We start from the raw sequence: 6,662 nt of genomic DNA on the forward strand, positions 1-6,662 counted from the left end.
GTGCGAAAGAAAAATATCATCATGATGATGGTAATAAGTTTATTTCATTCTATTTCATACATTTATCCAGTTTTGGCCGTAGAATTAAATAGTCTAAGATATAAATTGTCAATAAAAAATGGCTCTCATGATGCATATTGTCACCTATTGAAATCTCAACAGAAGATCTTGTTCGTCACTGTTCTTCAATCTGTATATACTACAGACATGCAAATTGATAGGAATCTACCCGAAAATAAATGTTTCGATGCAGCTAGTGATTTTTTGCCAGTTATTTCACAACTGATGGCAATGATACCATGACATGTTTGCGTTCATGATCTCTCCAGATTCAGATGATCAGCCACAGCTGCCCTCAAGTAGCAGGCAGAGGAAGAAAAAGAGTAAAGATCAGTCATTGAAGAAACCTTCAAAGAAACCATCAAAGAAAGCGTCAAAGAAAAAAGCAGAGGCATGGCCAATGGAAGGTAAGGTATCATTCCTAGAATGATTATCGTGTCAACTTGAGCATTCATTCACTGTCTCTTAATTTGGATCTTTTTGGAACCATACAATAATTATTATTTAATTCATTTGCTTCTAATTTTATTTACCCAGGGTCAATATAACATTATTGTGTATTAGGGGTGGGTACCGGTACAGAAAATTTAGGTTCGGTCCAGGTCCAGAGGGTCAGGTCCAGGTCCAGGTCCGGACCTGTATCTGTACCTGATTAAAGTAGTGTCGCAGTACATCATATTTTGGAGAGCGAGACACAAGTAAAGGTCTCTGTGAGTCCTACAAGTTATGTTCCAATTGTGTATTTGAATAATGTGATCATTCTCGGTGCACGCTAATGTGCACTCGTCGTCTTTTGACTCATCTACATATGATTAACAGCTAACGTCTTCGAAAAAGGAAACCACGACTCGTTAAATCTGCTTATTTTGTATTAGACCGGTTATGTGTGACCGCCTGCTGGTAGCCTGTTACTATGAATTTTCTAATCGGTCCATAGGCCGGTCTACTGACTTTTTCTGGACCGTTTTTTTTGGACCGGTCCATAAGAAAATACCGGTTTTGTACCGGTACACGGTACCGGTACCCACCCCTATTGTGTATCACTATCAGATCTTTGACATAAGAAGTTGAGTCCATTGTAAGAAAATAAAGTACCTGTTGTAACTACCATCAGTTAGATATTTGGTTGAAAGGTCTTTTTGTCACAAATGTTTACAGATGGTAGACAAAATAAGAATTGCATATTACATTCTGAGTACATGCTTTTCTTGTTTTGCCAGTTCATTTTAGTGACGCTGAAGAAGAGTGACAGATGCCACTAGAAACATCCGGAAATAAATGAATTTTATGGAGTTCTCTTTAAAGGAAAGCTACACAAAAAATTGAAAATCCTTCTATGCTATGCTTAATATATTCCAAAGTCAAATTCTTTCTTCAAGTTGTTTCACTTAAGTCCGTCATAGTTCTGGGATTTTCCACAGTTTGCAACTTATGCCGTGCTGACGCCTTCTCATCTGATAATTGAATTATATGACGTCAGTGTTTCGAATTTTTCACCTGTTGATTGTATTATATGGCGTCAGTGTTCTAAAATTCAATCATCAGATGAAAAATTTGAAACACTGACGTCATATAATTCAATTATCAGGAGAGAAGGCGTCAGCACGGCATAAGTTACAAACTGTTGAAAATCCCAGAACTATGACGGACTTATGTGAAACAACTTGAAGTAAGAATTTGACTTTGGAATATATTAACCATAGCATAGAAGGATTTTCAATTTTTTGTGTAGCTTTCCTTTGACTTTGACATTTTTGCCTATTTTGTGCACTACAGCAGGTTGTGATTTTAGAATAATAGCTCTAGTTCATATACAAGTATATATCAAATCCTTTCTATTCCTAGTTCCACTGCTAGTGTTTTTGATGATTTATGTCTTTGTTGTTTTTAAATATTTTTGGATTCAATCTTTAAGTACAGTAGAATCCGCTTAACTGCACCACCCATTTGTCAGCGTTTTTGGTGCAATTATCCGGCTGGTGCAATTATGCGAAATGCCCAGCTGGACCGCACCACCATGGGCGAGGGGGTGTATTGTTAGTCAGAAACACTAGCACAAAGAAAACAGACTGAATTATTCAGTCATTAACTTTATTTATTGACCCTTTGCTGAAAATGAAGAAATGACTACGAACCTGTTTTAAAAGATTTTGCATTCTTTCCCTTTTCCATGCGATCTACCGCATTGCAACACACGTAATGTTACAGGGGAGGCATTCTGAAACATCGTCATGCCACTCATGGGATAACAGTTTCTGTGTTACATTACGTAGAGTGCAGTTGTCGATTTACGTAAATCATGTACCGCCATGAAACTAGGAATTGAAACTAAAACTTGGTTACTGATTACGGGTGACCCGCCCGGGACCTCCCATACGATTCCTATCAACGTAACTGTCAATGGAGACCGCCTTCTTTTGTTACTCAAAACAGTTTTAAACATATTGGCGGTATTGCGCCTTTACACCGGCAGGTATCGGATCATTTGTACCGCGTTTGCCGATTTTAGCGCATCTTTTCAGTTAACTTGTCGAGGATTTTTGAAAAAAATCGGTGCAGTTATCCGGCATTGGTGACCATGAGCGGTGCAGATATGCGGAGTCACTAACAATGCAGTGAATGGGAACCGGTTTTGGATATTGGGATTCGGTGCAATTAAATGGAAGGTGCGTTTATCCGAGGTGCAATTAAGTGGCTTCGTCTGTACATGATAAATTTTCCATATCATAACAATTAGGCAACATTTTAGAAAAATTGGAAGGAAAAGATCTTTTCCCAGCAAATGTCTTTCCTTTTTTTGTATTTTGACCCAAATGGTTGTTATAGATCTACATGTGCATCATAAAATTCAACTGATGTCACGTACATACTGTAATCGTTATTTTAAGTGATGACAAATTGATGCGTATTGTCTGATCTGTGTTGCTATCATTGCAGTTGTTCGCAAGTACTTCTTTTTCATCAAGAACAATGTCGGTGCTGATTGGAGGGACCTGGCCTTCCTACTCGGGTTTGGGGGAGCAGATATTAATAACATTGCAGACAGAAACCGGGATGACAAGTCTCGCTGTATGGACCTGTTGGAGGAATGGCTCATGCGTAATGGAGAGAGAGCCACCATAGAGGTCCTGATCAAGGCTCTGTCTAAGGCAAAACTGCAGAGTGTTGTGGATGGTCTAAAGACAGAATTTGGTAATATTAGTATTGTGTATTTATTTCATGAGTGTTCTCTACTTATTTGATTCATTCAATTTTGGACCGACCAATTTGTAACACTGCAGGTCCAATCAAAATGAGAAAAAGAAGAACAGTATGGACAAAAGTAACATCATGATGACTGTTGTTTGCCTCAGTCATATTTGCTGTGATTATGTTCCTCTGTTGTAATCCTGGTTTCAATGTTTTACACAATCTCTGTATGTACAATATCCCTGAAGTCACTGTGCCTTCAAGAAAACTGTTTCTAGACTTCGAATGGATGGCAATCTGAAGACTGTGGGAAGCAAAATGTTAAATTTTGTATGTAGTAGAAAACAGTGTTAAAGGGTATAAGACACCAAAATACAACATTTTCTTATTATCTGAAATAGGAATAGCATCATTGAAGGAATCTAAACGTTTAAAACCAATACACACCCTTCTGATGTTATCTAACATTGAACCACCAGAAACCATACTTCCATGGGTCCAGCTGTTTATTCTTATCTGATCTTCTCACCAGGTGATTTCATTAATCAGTGGCTAATACCTGCTCATGACGTCATGATGAACACGGCAGCCGGTTCGGAACCTTACACAACGGCTTGTGAAAAACATTATTTGATGAGCAAACAGTGCTTAATTATCGTGATAACATCTAATTAAAGGACATGACAATATCTATTTCGTTTTCTTGTAAAAATAATGTTCTTTCCGAGCTGTTGTGCAAAGTTCCAAATCGGCTGCCATGTTCATTGTGACGTCATGAGCAGGTAAGTCACTGATTAATGTAATTACCTGGTGGGAAGAATAAAAAGCTGGAGGTAAGATGCTGTCATGGTTCGATGTTCAATAACATCCGAAGAGTGAATATGTTGTGAAAATTTCTATGTTATTAAACAATAGTATTATGTTTTATGTAATTTCAGGAAATTCTTAATGTTGATGTCATTGGTGTCTTATACCCTTTAAAGAGTCAGCAATCAATGAAATTCATACAACAACATCAACTTTCATTATTCCACCCAGGCCTTCTCAAAACTGCCTCAAACACCTACTAATGAATATCATGTATTTGAATTAGTATTGGGGCTTTGAGAATCCATCATGTGGGGCTTTGCATAATTACACTGCTTTTTTTAATGTAGCGGTCCAGTGGACTTAGAGTTGACTTTAGTTCTTTTTTACTTGATCTTCAACTTAAGACATCAGTTAGGGATAATCTATAGTGTGATTCTGACGCCACAAAGTGTGGAACAGTCACAAGCAGGGTTTTAATGACTGTGCTACAACACAAGATGGCAGACGGGTACGCAGCGAGACCATGTGACGATGTAACAGTTACTAACAATTATATCCAAGTGGTATAGCTACAAGCAACAGTTGCTATATTATTACATCCAGTAAAAACTCTTGCTACAAAAAAGACTTGCACTTGCTGAGGAGTTCTGGGGCTCCTCCATCCAATTGTGCAAGCACGTCCAACCCCCATATGATGGGGAATAAAAACGTAAAACTGGAGAGAGTTTAAAAAAGTATATGGATTATTTTGTATACACATATGGAGAATCTTTAAAGATTCATAAATGAGCTGTATAAATCTCTGGATTTCAAGCCAAACATCATACCCAATAGCCCATACTAGGCCACACATTTAGGATTAGATAATCTGATAAACTGATCAGTTGCATTTTACAATTCTCTGTCCAGGTCTACCTGTGCACCTTCAACTGGGCCTGAAGCAGCAACCAACTGCCAAAGAACACGAGGAACGAATCTTCGAAAGGCTCATGGAACTGGAACGCACTTTGTTTACTGTAGATGTTTTAAAGGACCCAGGACGCTACAGGGATACACTTGCTGTCTTTGAGGCACACAAGGCTCTCCTGATGGACCTATCACCTGGGTCTATCATCATCTTCCTGGCATTCCTGCGCCAGACTGATGTAGACAGGTTCTACCACAACCACTACAGGGTGGGGAAGGGAACCCTGTCTCAACAACTCTCACGCATCCTCATCTCAGACGAAGTAAAGGACATGATCAAGGGCACACAGCTGATTGTGAGGCTCCACGTAAAGCATGAAGACTATGTCCGTGTCCGAGACACACTTAGGCAAGGTGAGAATCACAGCTTAAAGTTTAAGCTACATGTTATCTTAATTAATGTCTTTATTAGGCAGATGAATAATTTAACTCTATCCAAGATAGGGAACCCCTTGCTCTAACAAAACAATACAGACTGAAAATATATCATTTTCTAATTTGCTTTAGCATACATGTAAGCAATACTGTTATGCCACACAATCTACATCAAAGTTTTCATCAATATGATTGTATAGATTCTTCATTCTTGAAAATTTCCGACATTGTTTAAAAACTGACTCCATTGTTCCTAATGAGCAGGACTGGACTGTACCACTTCTGTTGACAACCTGCTGAGCCTGCCACCCCTCAGAAGACATGTGGACTGTTCCAGCCTCAGTAGCCTAGACCTGGAACCAGTGCTGTTACCGGTGGTCGAGGTAAAGTACATGTGTATATTCCCTAACATTACATAACATAACATAGTTTCTTTACTTAACACAACCATGTAATTTTTTACACCAGCGTTTTGGCAAACTAACTTTTCACTTCTTTTTCAGGGCTTATTAGCTTCAGGAACCAATTTGGCAAATTTTACCATCTCAGATTCTTGCTTATTCTGGCAAATCTCTTTATTTCAGTCTGAAAAAAGAGAAAGACACGGGAGGTTGCAAAGACTAGGTGCTCGGATTCAGCAAAGCTTTTGGAGACTGAGGATAGGAAGGACCAGGGTTTACAATAATTAACATAAAGAATAAGAGGAATTTATTCAAGTTTCAGCTTTGTATGGCTAATTTTATGCATGTAATATATGGATTGATATTGAGAAATATAATTAATAAATGAAAAATTATGACTCATGATCAATGTGACCACACTTTTTAAGTATGTGCAGGCCTTTATAATCTATTTTGGTGGCTATCGAGTTTTACAACTGAACAGATAGTAAAATTGGGAGTTAAAATTTGTGAATGGGAATAGATACCCAATTTTTTTTTTTTCAAAATGGGAAAAACAGGACAGGCTATTTCGAGAAGCAACAAAATAAAATGGCGTGGCCTAATATTGCAAGTTGTAATACAATAGGCAATTTGGTAATACACATACTGTAGAATATACTTTAATTTATTAGGGAATTTAAGATACGAAGTGTAGGTAACCATCTAAAAAATAAACAACACTGGAATTGGAAGTGAGCTGCCTGTGTCAAACATGATTGTGCCATTTTCTACATCATTCGTTGTCGTAACAGCCCTTAATGACTTTGTCGTCAACATTACTAATATCTCATTTCATATGACTGTTTCCTGAAAAGCTGT

The sequence above is a fragment of the Branchiostoma lanceolatum genome, chromosome 4 (genome assembly GCF_035083965.1).
Source record: "Branchiostoma lanceolatum isolate klBraLanc5 chromosome 4, klBraLanc5.hap2, whole genome shotgun sequence".
Lineage (NCBI taxonomy): Eukaryota > Metazoa > Chordata > Leptocardii > Amphioxiformes > Branchiostomatidae > Branchiostoma > Branchiostoma lanceolatum.